Source organism: Grammomys surdaster, unplaced genomic scaffold, assembly GCF_004785775.1.
Source record: "Grammomys surdaster isolate TR1022 unplaced genomic scaffold, NIH_TR_1.0 165, whole genome shotgun sequence".
Taxonomy (NCBI): Eukaryota; Metazoa; Chordata; class Mammalia; order Rodentia; family Muridae; genus Grammomys; species Grammomys surdaster.
In genome coordinates, this window is record NW_021604613.1 from 11,666,258 (window position 1) to 11,680,688 (window position 14,431).

At 41.8% G+C, this 14,431-nt stretch overlaps 1 protein-coding gene across 6 annotated transcripts in view; it reads left to right on the forward strand.

The window, feature by feature from the left end:
* Window positions 1-14,431, forward strand: part of Spats2l (spermatogenesis associated serine rich 2 like) — a 167,390-nt gene that overhangs the window by 17,424 nt on the left and 135,535 nt on the right. For all 6 annotated transcript variants that reach the window (XM_028765626.1, XM_028765624.1, XM_028765631.1 and 3 more), the window contains exon 2: window positions 7,171-7,220. The gene's annotated coding sequence lies outside the window, so the exon portion shown is untranslated. The remainder of the gene's footprint in view (window positions 1-7,170; window positions 7,221-14,431) is intronic.

Genomic DNA, 14,431 nt, shown 5'->3' on the forward strand with positions numbered 1-14,431 from the left:
GACTGACTATTCAAATAACTGTGCTGCTGGAGAGCAGGAAAGAAATGGAGATCTCTCTCTCTCTCTCTCTCTCTCTCTTTCCCTCCCTCCCTCCTTCCCTCCCTCCTTCCCTCCTTCCCTCCTCCCCTCATCCTCCTTATGTCAGGATCAGAAGCCCTACCTCTCTTCTTCCTCTGCCTTTATCTCCTAGTACACCAGAATGGTGATGATGGAATTTGTTTGCTGGCCAATCTTGATTGGGCTATATGGTAGGATGTTTATGAAGCGGTCTACAGATAATTAATGGTTGAAATGTGTCTGTAGGGTTCCTCAGGGGTGGGAATCGAGTACTAGATATTTTAAACAAATCTCTTTGACCCAAGTGAGCTGACCCAAGGCCCACAGGGCTCAGGACTTGCTGAATATGCTTGGTGACACCTAAACCTGCTTGCTGTTCTCATTTTGGAACTGTATCTGGATTTGCTTTTCCTTCCACACAGGAAACTATCATGAAATTCCTTCCTTTGCTTTGGTGCCAAAGCTTCATCTCATCCATTTCTCCAGCAGCTATTTCCTGAGTGTCTGTACTGTACTGGGCCTGGTTAAAGGCCAGGGAGAAAGCAGATGTTGGAAAAGAAGCAAACATACTTCCGTAGAATGTAAGATGTAACTCAGAGTTGAAAAAAGGGAGAGATGACATTTGTAACTTTTTTCCTTGCTGTACTTTCTACAATAAATTAAACTACATAAAATTCTGTAACAGTATTCATTAATGTAGCTGATCCTATTAGGATGAAAATCCATTTTGTTGACTGTGACTCAGGAAGCATCTACAGTATACAATTCCAGTGTAGCAGAAGACTTTGGACAGCCCTTGGGAGTGAGCCAAAATGGGATTTGACTTGTGTATCAAGCTTATCATGGTTTTAATATATTTCAGTTCTACACGTCAACAAATACCTGGATACTAAAGCCAGTTAAATCAATATTTCTTGCTGTAATCAACAGCAGCATACATCCAAAGGCAGCATACTCCAACCACCATATTTTGTTGGATATAAATATACATATTTATGTATGGTATATCATAAGCCTAGTTGACTAACCTGTCTTCCGGTAGATAGGATGATAATATCAACAAATATTTTAGAAAGAATGTCAGAGAATTATAATTTTGTTTCTGACCTCTCATTTAAGCAATCTCATAACTCATTGTACTCACATTGATTGTAAGAAAATACACAGGGAAATCTTGGATTACCATAGCTGTGATTCCTTCCTTTACCCTTTTCCAACTTCTGTCCCAACCTGAGGACTTTTTCCTTGTGGTTTTAACTTGTAAAACTGAATTCCTTCACAGTTTCATATATGTATATGATATACTTTGATTCTATTTCCTTCAGTATTATTTTTCTTCCCCTCCCACAAACCACTTCTAGCAGAAAAATCTCTTTCCTTCCTTCACTTCTAATTGTGTGTGCCCCACCGAGTTTAATTTAGGGTTGCTTGTGAGTTTCTTCATTTGAGCCAGGGTGGTTTACCAATTGTGGTACAGCCAAGGGATAGGACTCTCACATTTCAGCAGCCATTAACTGCCCAAGTTTCCCTAAGAAAGTGTGGTGCCTCATAAATCCCCTTTAATCCGTAATGGATGCTGGTGGGCCAGGCTTTTGAGCTTTATGTAGGAAGCCACTGCTACTAAGCATTCTTGGGTGTAAGAGCCATGTCATGTCCAGAAGATGAGTTTCACTGTAGTGAGTTGGTCTGGTACTGCTTACATTCAAATGTTAACTTCTGTACCCCAAGATCTGGTTGCTCCAGGACGAGAAGATCCTCACATATACCAACTTTTGGTGCGTTAAGTTTGTCCCCTAACTCACCCCTGATTGGTTAAGAAAGATGCCTACAGCCTGTAGCTGGACAGAAGAGTATAGGGGGGCTGGAGGTCCTGGGTTTGGGGGTCTGAGGAGAGACAACGAGGCATCCTGAGGCTAGGAGAAGAAGAAGGAAGCCACCATGGGTAGGTGGTTCATGAGTGCATGGCCATGAGGGCCAGCCTGTTGGAGTAGGAGTGGCCTAGGAGGAACATGGCAAGTAATATCTCAGGGATCACCACAGTGAAGTAGACAAAATAGCTTAGAGGGTTGATATCTGCCCAGCTCTAGTGCTTTAAGGCTTATTATAATAAAAAGGCATTGTGTCTTTTATTTGTGGACTAAATGATCTAAGGTGGGGTAGAAACCACCAAACAGCATTTACCACCATATTTCCCAGCAGTCCTTCCTGCTTTCGAGCATTTAACATCCTTTTCACCTTCTCTTCCACCATGTTCTCTGAGCCTTGGAGGGGACGATGTGGTTGTTGGCTGTTCTCAGTGCTTTGACCAGTGCTGAGTCTCTGCATTAGCTGCTACCCAGTGCAAACAGAAGCCTTTCCAAAACAGAGGTTTTGTAGCTGAGTCTTGGCCTGTAAGAATCTAGTGGTTGTAATGGGAAGGAATGTGGGGTAGTGAGGATTTGAAGCCTTGCTTTCTCTTCTGGATTTTTTAACTGCAGGAGAATGGCTGATTCACAGCCTCTATGAACAGTTGGCCCGAGGTATTAGTCTACAGATACTAGCATACTGCTTTATCATTTGTTATCAGGAAAGTCTATCATCCATGTGCCCTGATGGCATGCATATTATTCACATTGTAGTGGTGTGTGCAAGATGAGCTATGAGTAGCTTTTCAAAGGGCATCAGGGTCAGAATGGGACAAGCTGAGATTTGAACCCCAGTGTGTTTGATTCCAAAGCCTTTTCACTTTTTGCTGCATGAGATTGTTGTTAATAATATATGAGACTGAAAAAAAGTTTTTTTCAAATCGTTAAAATAATACACACTCATTATAGAAAGTTTAGAAAGCAAATTATAGAGAAGAAAACAATTACCTATAATCTTGCACCCTAGGGATATACCGCTACCAAATCTCATCCTTTTTTTTTCTTTCAGGCTTAAGAAAGCTATAATTTATATGTCTAAAGGAGTCTTGTAGTGCGACGTTGTCTTTGAGGCTGACACATGAAATCAGCCATATTGCTCCTGCATCAGATAAAGCCTCTTTCAGAGGCTGGTAGGAGTTAAAGCCTCTGTGTATGATCCCCAGGCATGGGGATAGAAACTACAAAGGCAGTGCATCCATTCCTCATATCCTGGCAAAATAATACATGACACGTGCGACCATTTTCTGCCATCTAAATGTCTGTGCTGTGGCTGTTTACCATCCCATAAGGAATACCACCTTGTTGTGTCAAAGAACCATAAATATCTTGTGCCAAATTCAGTTGTAGTAGGGGATTGTATTTACCAAAATGCAGCTCTTCATGTCAAATATTGATGGATATTTGGGGGGTATGTTTAAAAGCCTTTATTAAAAATTAAATCTATAAATGTTTAATATCTTATTTGACAACTCATTTATTACATTGTCAACACAACAGTGTTTGCCTTTGGTGGTACATAAAGAAAATCAGAAAATTGCTTTTGTCAAAACTTTGAAAAGCATATTTTGAAATCAATTCCTATTTAATGGAGGTATTACACTCACTGAATTATTCCCCTCCAAGGGGTTCTTGTGAAAGCAAATGGATCTAAGTGTGACGAACTGATCTGTAAATAAAGCCAGTAGTGTCTTATGTTGAAGTAAATGTTTCCCTCTCTCTCTCTCTCTCTCTCTCTCTCTCTCTCTCTCTCTCTCTCTCACACACACACACACACACACACACACACACACACACACACACCATCAGCCTAATTACCTTAGCTGCTAACTGCTGGACACCTGGGACTCAGGGTTTCTTCTGATTGGTCCTGATTCTCTGGGGCTACCACCAGGGTTCAGGATAGAGCCAGGTCGACATGCATGCCTGACCTCAGGCTGCATCCTTCCCTTGACTTCTGGTTGCCAATATTTCCTATGATAAGAATTGATCCTGCTCACAGGGCTGATTATAAGATGTGGCCTGTGTTTTATGTTAATGACCTTGGTACTGTCCTAACATTGTTCATGCCACTGAAATGTTATTTTCTCTCTTGGAAGCTGGATTGTTGAGAGAACAGATTCTAGAAAGAGTTATAGATTAGGGTCTCCGGATGTCCAGGTCAATCTTCTCATGTAAATACAAAACCCAGAGATGTTAGGGGAGGGGAGAAGTACCCAGAGAAGTGGTATCTTAGCCAGGCATGCCATATCATTTCAATTTTAAAATAATTATTAAAAATATTTTTATGCAATTCTGATTATGGTTCACCTTCTCCAACTCTTCCCACTTCCAACCCTTCCAAATCCACAGCCTTTCTTTCTCTTTCTCACTGAAATGCAGCAGGCAACTATAACAACAGCAGCAACAACAATAGATTAATAGATAAAATTAAAATGGACAAAACAAACATTTGGGGAAAAAGAGAGCCAAAGAAAAGCACAATAAACACATATTAATGCTGAGACACAAATGTGTACACACACACATACACACACATACACACACATACAAAAACCTCTTAAAACAAAACTGCAAACCTGTAATACATAAGCAAATATATAAGTGAAAAGAGTTTCCCAGACAGAGCACTATAGGACAAAAAGCTTTCAACAAAGATGCCTTTGAGTTTGTTTTGTGTTGGTTTCTGAGCATGGGGCTTCTTGCCCTTAAGTATGGTTTGCATACTTACTGAGACTCTGTTAGAGAAAACTAATTTTTCCTGTGTGAGTGATTATCAGTTGGAGATAGCTTCTGGGTGAGGGATGGGGGCGTGTGTCTACCTCCTCTCAAAGCATTGGGACTGAGGGCTCTAGCAGGCCCAAGCATGGCAAACATGGTGCCAACAGGTTTTGTCTTTTACCCTTTCCCTGCTTGCTAAAAACCATTAGATTACAGTCCTGAAGTTAGCCACCAAGGTCTATTCTCTTATTTAGCCACTTCCTTTTTCTGAGGCTGACACCAAGGTCCAGGTACCAATATACTGAATCTCAGCAATCAAAAATCCCTTTTGGCTACCCTAATTAACATGTCCAATTAAAACTAAATACCTCATCCTAACACAAGGTTTCTTCTTGTACCTTTGTCAACTGCCATTTTCCTCTGGGCCACATCTGTCTCTCCTCTACCCACAGGGAGTCCTCTGTCCCACTCCAGGGCAAATACCCCTTTTCTCATTCCCTTCCTCTTCTCCCTCACTATCTCCTGCCTTTGTCTCTTATTCCCTTCCCTTTGTCCCTCTGGGGCAAATAAATCTTCCTTTGGGCTAAGAACTTGGTCTTGCTGTGTCCTGGGCCAATGCTGGTCCTTTCAGGGACTCCCTCTACTTTAGAGCTGTGCATGATGCCAATAGTCTGTCTTGAGCCCACCAATCACCTTGTATCTAGAAGGCCTTGCTTCCTTGGCATCTTTCATCCCCACTGGTTCTCACAGTCTTCCTCTCTCCTCTTTCAGATCCCTGAGATCTGAAAGAAGGGATTTGGTGATGATATCCCTCCCATTTAGGACACAGGGTTTCAAGGTCTGTTTTTCTCTGCACAGTGTCCAAGTGTGGGTCTCTGTATTTGTTCCCATCTACAGCAGGAAGAAGCTTTTCTGATGATGGCTGGGCAGGATACTTACTGATCTATGAGTGTAGCAGAATGTCATTAGGAGTCATTGCTACATTCCTTGAGCAGAACAGTCGTATTTGGTTTTTCTCCTAGGTCTATGGTCTATCTAGTCTCAGGTTCTTGAGCACCTGAACAGTGTCAGGCATGGGTTCCATCTCATAGACTGGATCTTAAATTCCAGTCAGATAGTGGTTGGTTATTCACACGGCTTTTGTGTCAGAATTGTACCAGCGTATTTTGCAGGCAGGGCATCATTATAGATTGCAGGGATTGTAGCTTACTTGATGTTTACCTTTCTCCTCTGGAAGAGTACCTTCCAGTCCCATGGACGTCAGTCAGTAGGGGTGAAGGCTCTAGGTAGGCACCGGCTTGTCTTTTCCATGTTTAATGAGTTATGCAGATGTTGTCTTCAGCAGTAAGGCCTTACCATCAGCTTGTGGGGAGCAACCAATAGCCTTGGCAATAGCCTGGGTTGTTTGGGGGTCCATGGGGCCTCTGTGGCCACAACTCAACCAGATATAACCCATTCCTAGCATTCGAGGTTTCATTTGCTGGCAAGGGACGTCTAGTTCCAGCTTTATCTCCCCTGTTATTCAGGGATACCATTTTAGATTTCTTTCATATATGTATACATTTTAAGAATCTTCTACAGTATTAGGCTTTCAAACAATCCCTCCTTAGTCCTAGTTGGCCCTCCCATATCCTCTCCATTACCCCGCCCCAGCCCATCGTCATTTTATCCTTTCAAGCACCTCCCTCCTTCTTGTTCTCCAGTGGTCTCATGAAAGTTGACTTTATAACAGTGGGATCTGTGACCTAAGCATGTGAACCCCAACAAGGTGTTCTGAGGATTACTTATGACACTGGGATTACTACTAATGAACACGGAAATAGGGTGGTATGTGAATGAGTGGCTAGTTGACTTATAACCTTGGCACAGGCTGAGTGGTGAGTTCTGTCATTGTACATTATAGACTAAGTCTGATAGATGATAATATTATACAACAAAAACAATAACAAACATTTATTTTTAATTAGTTAGGAAAGTACTATGTGATCACGTTTTGTCACCGGTTAGACTCCCAGTCGACCACATTCTAGTATGGTTTTAGTAGTTCAACCATTTGACCCTTTTGTGCCTTGTTTATTGGTCTCTGTCAAATGCCAATGACGCCAGTGCAACCCTTGGAGAACTAACATGGTTAGTATGTGGGGAGCAACTCTGGAACAATGACAGGCACTTTCTAAATTCATAATAAATGCCAGCTATTGTTGTTAAATATCACCACTACCTGCTAGGTGAGTTTAATGCATTGGACGCTTTGCTTATCATGCAGCGAAACACTTGGTGAGAAAGCTATTATTATCCCCAGTTTACTGCTGAGTAAACAGACTCGAATTACTCTGCCTACCCAAGGTTGAATTAAGTCATGTGTGAGGACCAACTCATTATCTGCCAGACTCAAGATTCTGGGATACGGAGCAAGTGTAATGGGGAATGGGTGAAGATGTTGCCAGTGGAGACCAACCAGTCTGACCTTCCAAATTAATTGTCTTCCTAGGAGACTCCAGAACCCAGGCTGCTTCCAGGAACATCTCTGTGGATTCCCAGGTAAGAAAAGAGGGTTCCCTCTTTCTCTATGACTTCTTCCTGGCTTTGTGGATGACTTATCCCTTCACTTACAGCTGACTCCTGGAGAGCTAAGTCACATCTTTGATGGGGGTGGGGGCAGGTCTCAGCTGCTTCTTAAAATTTCAGGCTAGAGTTGTCAGTGTGAGGACTGAGGCTATCCAGCTGGGGCCATGTGGCCGAGGGATCTGAGCCACTTCTGTTCCACCTACATTCCCTTTCCCATCTATATCACCCTTCCCACCCACATCCCCCTTCCAAACTACATCAGTGTTTCCATGGTTATTGTTAGAATAGCATCGTGTAAGATTTGGAGTACCACAAAAAGAAAAAGAAACCAAGGTCTATTATAGGCGTCCCTGGGAACTAGAAGGAATTAAGAGTTAAGAGCACTGGGCTCTAGAGCCAGACTGCCTGGCTTTCCACTGTGGCAGTGACAGCCCTTGCCACTGCTGTTGAAGACAACCCCCAATGAGTCCAGAAGTCTGACTCTCAGTTGTAGTTCCCGGTCAGCATGGAACAGGAGAAGAAGACTAAGCCAGCCAGCCTGGCCTTTGACTCCAACCTCCAGCTTCTTAATAATGGCATGATCTTATTTTCATTCTTCTGAGCCTCAGTTTTCTCCTCTCTGGTATATGGATATAAAACCTCACCACTTTGAATATTCCTGATCTCATCTGAGATATGGTAATCACAGTAATCTTCAGAGGTGTTGGCTAGCTCAAGGTCATCAATGTCAAGGAAACTCACCTCCAATAAAATGCTAACTAATTGTTGCCAGGTGGTGCAAGTCCTTACTCTCAAGTCCTTCAGAGGAGGCAGAAGCAGGTGGATCTCCTGTGAGTTCAAGACCAGCCAGGGCCACAATGTGAGACCCCACCTCAAACAAACAAATGAACAAACAAAAACAACAAAAGTGTTAACTGTTTCAGTAGTTAGTCATGTGTGAATGATTATGTCAGAAGTCTCTGTAGACAGAAAGCAGGTTGCTTCAGGTTCCCTACATACTCAGATATTCCCTAACAGTCTGTACTCCATGTGGAAAGAATTTTGGTCTTGAAATTAAAGAAAAAAAATCACAACTTCCATCCAAATTGACACAGTCCAGTGAAGCAAGCCTAGGTGCCTCCTAGTTTTCCCATGGGTGTTTAAACTTGATTCCTTTTCCATAAACTGGGAACTTCAGGAAGATGACTGTAACTGAGAAGAGTCATTGACTGGGGGGCGGGGGGAGGGGAGAGGCAGGGGGTGGAGGTGGTGATAATCCATGCATGGGTCGAGATGTTTGACTTCCTTGTGTTAGTGTCACCATGGAAGTGCTTTAAATGTGCTGAAAGAGAATTATTATAATAAAAACAGGATGAACTGTTTCTGTGTCCATAATATGTACATTGTGTGTGAGCAAGAGAAGTACATGAACACAAACTCTCCTTCCCCCTCTCTTTAGTTGTCTTTTGCTTACGCAACTGAAGGTTATGATGTAAATTCTGGCAGCTTCTTCCTCACCCAACAAGCAAAGACACAGTCAATTCCTGTTTCCTTGGAACACACACCAGATAATCAGAAACTCTGATTATTCCCCTGGCAGGCAACAGTTGATGGAAGGATGGACCAATTGAAAAGAATTCTGGTCACATTTTGTCAGAAGGATGAGATGCCTCCCGCTGTCTGCCACTAATCATATTAGAAGTGAGAAGTTGGGGTGCTTTGGCCTCAAAAGATTGCTCTGATCGACTGTTGGAACACTACTTCTCCTGACTGTTTACCCCAGAACAGTGACATTAGACATCCCTTCTGTAACAGGTCTTGCCAGTTGGTAGTTGTCTAAAACATATGCCACATGAGCACACTTACGAAATTTTCTAATTACCATTCAAAAGCTCTGCTTTCTATCTTTTTATGCTGGTCCGGCAGGCATGGCTGATTGAAGTGATTTCTCCCTTAGCATAATCCCGTTGCCAGGAGTTACAAAAAGACTGCAAAGATGGTAAATGAAACCCACAATAACTAAAGAGATGTCCGAATTCAATTAGGAAGAGGTCTTTCCCATGTGGACACATGAACCATCTAAATCCATTTTAATTGTGAGCTGGGGTACTTATCTGGTCATGTTTATTTTGGAGACAAGTGCCAAAGCTGGATTTAGACCAGAGCTCCAGATCTTTGAACCCTAATGACTAATTTGGGTACCCACTGAATCCCTTAATTCATTTCTTAATTAGTTCTCCCAGAATTGGAAGGTTGCTTAGTTACGATCATCGTCACAATTTTCTCATAAATCAGAATAAATGTATGTAGATTTCCCTGCCAAGGTTCACATACTATTCCCTGATCTTGAAGATCTATTGTTATTTAAACAACAATAACATTGTCAACGAAATTGACAATGAAACTAACATTTTGTAAGGTAATAATGCATAGCAAGCAGTCTACGGTTCAGAGACCTATGGCTTTTAAAAATGTTTATTTCAGCCGGGTGGCACACGCCTTTAATCCCAGCACTTGGGAGGCAGAGGCAGGTGGATTTCTGAGTTAAAGGTCAGCCTGGTCTACAGAGTGAGTTCCAGGACAGCCAGGACTATACAGAGAAACCCTGTTTTGAAAAACAAACAAAATAAAAAAATAAAAATGTTGATTTCTATACGTGTGAATGCTTTGCCTGTATGCATGTGTACCCAAGTGTACATTGCCTGGGGAGGCTAAAGGAAGGTGTTAGGTTCCCTGGAGTTACAGACACTTATGAGCTGCCATGTGAGTGGGTACTGGGAACTGAACCCTGAGACATCTCACCAGCCTGAGGCAGCTCAAGTCCCAGATGCGGGAACTTACTTTCTCTTATTGTGCCTCAGTTTCTGCTTATCTGACGGGAGGAACAGCAGTATCTACTTCATCAAATTGCTTTGACAGACTAACATGGGTAAAGTATAGGTAGGTGAATAGTGTGCAGGAAGTTAGGGTTATAGGGAGGGCGAGTTGCTATTTGTCATCAAGGAGGCAGTGATACACGGGTAAGCATGTTTTGTCGGTGCTACACTATTGACAGGTAGGTCCCATTTCTGTAATCATACACTCCACAATAATGAAAACACTGAAGACATAGAAGTTGGACTTAATCCTTTTAAGATTAATCTTTTATTATTTGTGATTACATTCCTTAGTTTGGCTACAGACTTAACAATTTCTTCATTTTGCAGCCTTGATTTGTGTTAAGTTGAAATTCTTTTGATGTAGAATTGCTTTAAATTTTGAAAGAACCTTTTCTTCTTTTGGTATGTGCAATATTGGCTCTATCAAAAAGAAAATGCTCTTATGTAAAACTGTGGGTGGGGGGGGAGACTGATTTAGGGGGAACCAACCTCAGTAAATCTATGGAGACTCACAGACTTAAGAGAATAAGTTAAGATGTAGCTAGTGTCATAGCTTATATTTGGTCAATGTGTAGGAATTAAAGTCTGCAGAAAGATAAATCTAGAAATTAAATGACTTTTCTTCAAAGCTGTATAAGAACTAGTTAATATTGAAATTGATTGGCAAGAGACACATTGGAATTAATTTCCTTTAGAATTTCACTTAGGATTTTTAAAACTACCTCCTTCTCCACCACCACCACCACCACCTGCCCCTGCCCCTACCCCTGCTCCCCATGCGCTCAATATGTGTGTGTGTGTGTATGTCTATGTGTGTATGTTTGTGTATCTATGTGTTCTAGTGAAGTACATATTCAAGTGTGTGTTAACAGTGTGGTCATATGTTGAAATACTGTATTGAAATGGAAGAACTAACAACAGCTATATAGTGAACTATCTACGTATTGAAAGAATATACAAAAGAATGTTATCACATAGAAATGTAACTACATTTATGCGAAGTATACAAATAGAAAAAAGAACTAAGCTGTTACTCAAGTATTCATACATCAGTGCTAAAACTCTAAAGAAAAGCCCAAATAAAACCATGCAGAGGGATGCTACACACTGGTCATCCTAGCAGAGCCAGACACACACTGGGGCTCACTGGACAGCAGCCTAGTGGATCTGGTGAGCTCCAGGCCAATTAGAGACCCTGCCTCAGAAACAAAGCAAAAATGGTGGAGGGTGTCTTCTCTAATAAGGCATCGCTGTTGCTGTGATTAAGCAGTAATGGCTTTCAGATGCTGGGGCACGGGGTTTCCTAGTTTGAAGCTTCTTGAGAGGGAATTAAATTGATTCCACTCAGATTCATCGGCCTCAGCTGAGGGACATTGTCACACGGTGTGAGTGCCGTACTTGGAGTTCTCACCCCATACATCTTAGCCATCTTACAAGACTTGAGGATGCCCATGATCTTCGTCCTTCAAGTGGTGCTGATGCTACATGGTTGCTAATGGCTCAGCTTTCCTTAGGGAATGTTAGTAATAAATAGTAAAATAATAAACATAGGTACATTGGGAATATTGCTTTTAAATAAGTTATAGTATCCCATAACTGAGTCTGGGCTTCTCATTCTCTTTCTGGTGTGGACACTGGGCTTCAAATCACTCTCACTAGTTTCTAGAATGGTCCTGGGATGAGTTGTGGAGCTCCCTGGATTTGGGTCGCCATCTCTACAGTTTGTCTTTACTTCCACATTAAAATTCTCATTTACCTCTTGTGAAGGAGGCATTGGCCCAAATTTAACATTCCTAATGGTGGCGCTTTCCTCGACAACAGCCTGACTTACCCTAAAACTTTTGCCAAAGGCAAAGAAGATAAGATAGGGACATACAATTTTTATATCACAGAGATCATCGCTCCATGACTGTTTTCTCTTGTGAACTACAAATAACTCCTTGTCACTCCTAAGCAGAGGTCTATCGTGTGCAGCCGTTCCTCACATCCCCGCCAAGCCAGTACGTGCCACCTGTTATGGCTGAGCTCAAGCAATTACTTGTGCTATATCAAGAATGGAAGTTCTGAAAATGTGTACATGTCAGGAAAATATGTATATTTTCCAAAATAAGTCAAATGTTTTCCTAAACTGTATCTTAAATTGATTTGGGGTGTGGAAGCATTCAGTATAAACATCTAAGAGTACCAAAATTTGTTGTTTGTCAAGTATGTATACATATAAAATAGCCAAATTCTATACTGTTCGTCTTTCTCTAAACAGAAATGTTTTTCCTGAGAAAGCATACCACCAAAGAAGCAGATGACGGCAGTCATTCCCTCAGTTTCCACTTTCCAGAGGATGGAGCTAAAGTGTCATCCCTAGTCCATACTTCATAACCAGCTCTTGACATGCACTACCAACACGGAGCCTCACACTGCTTACAAGAATGGTTTGCTTGGCAGGTTTAGGAACCAGGCCTTGAAAGGCTGAACTCCTATGGAAATCTGCCCGAGGTTTGCAGGAGTTCTGATTAATGCTTTGAGAGACCAGCACTAGCAATAACTTGCTGTTTTTCAGATCTGTGATGGAAAGATTCTGCACCCTGGCTCTCTAATCCTTGGTGTTTGGAGGTTACTTATGAGGGAAATGAAAGGGGAGGTGCTAGAGCATTCTCAGAAGTTAACCTTTGAACTCTGAGCTAGCCACAGTCAGTAGCAAAAGCACCTTGGTGTTTTTGTTCTAACCCTGAGCTTTCTTGGCTGTAGAAGTTGACAGAGTGCCAATAAAAGGCCTACTTGCATTCCTTGTTGCTGAAGGGGAAAAAATCTCTAAGGAATGCTCTTTTTTCTCTCAAAGAAGTATCTGGAAATTAACATTTTGGGGCATAAAAAATAGTTTATGAAGCTTGCAAAATTTTCTGAAAATAAAAACTTGAAGAGCACTCTGAGCATTTGTGGCTTGCTCAGAACAGTCTCAAGAGGAGATGTACAGCCCTGTCCTGTAAGGGCTAGCTCTGGTCTTACTAGCTGGTGGTCTCCTTCCTTCCTTCCCTGTGCTCTGTTCAAAGATAAAGGCGAATGGTAGGACACTGCATATCCAGCTAGCCCGAGACAGACTAGCGACTGCCGTTGTTTCTGTTTTAGCCCGTGTTCTCCCAGCGCTCTGCCCACCGTCTGGAAAACAAGAATACTTCATCGCTATGTTCATCAGTGTGAATGAATATATTCAGGTCAGCCCATCTGTGATCTGTGTGTTGGAGATCTGTTTATAGGGATAGATGACTGAACCAGATTAGCTCTGGAATTAGGAGCCAACTTGGGTAAATTGAGGTCATCCAACATGTGGAGCCTGATGATGAAGAAACTAGTAACCAAGAAGGTAACATGGTAGCCATAGCTAGTGGGCTGTAAAAGACCCATAGGTGGTCCAGGCAGAGTAACACGTGGTGTGAAGGCCAAGGGGAACTTCTTTGCTTCATTTCTTCTCTCCCAGAGCCAGGCACGTTCAGGACGTGCACAACTAGTCACACAAAGGCAGTGAGCAAATGAGGGTAGATTCGCATACATTCATCATCAAAGCCCACAGAAGAAGCGAGTCAGGGAGCATGCCCTGCTGACCGCATGTCAGAGCGTTCTCTCTGTGTCTCAGGGACAGAAGGTTAATAAAGATTCCAGCATGAAGAATACTTCACCCTCCAAGTGTGCCAAACTGTGTCATCCAGAAAACTGTTCCGTAGGGTATACGATTTCCTCCTTTTCCTAAATTAAAAAAATGAACTGTTGACTCTCAACAATGCATGTTATTATCATATAGAGAGCAAAGAGTAAATAAAGACACTTGCTTAATGAAATAACAGTTCATTTTAACTTAATGGAAGTAATTTTTTTCTATGCTTCCTTATAGAAATAGGCCACCATTGTTTTTTCTGCCATTCTTCCTAACCTTGTAGTACGCTTCCTGTTTATGCTTCTAAGAGCTGGTTTTAAAGAGCCTTAAGGGACAGCCTTTAATACTTTCCCTTTAACATAATTATTCATCTATATCATACCCCCTTAGAATGTTTGAGGATTCAGAGATATAGAACGTTCCTAATGAGATATGGTTAATGATCTGTGCAAGGTATCACCTGGCTTAGCTAACATAAATTATATTTAATTAGTCATTCTACAGAAGTAGATACCTTAGAATAGATTGAGTACCTAAAACACAGTTTGCATTTTATGTATAGTAGTTATACATAAGATTCTTTTTAAAATTTTTATTATGTATCTTTATGTGTCTGGGCATTTTGCCTGCCTGTGTGTGTATGCACCACATGTATACAGTGCCTGCATGTGTGTATGCAC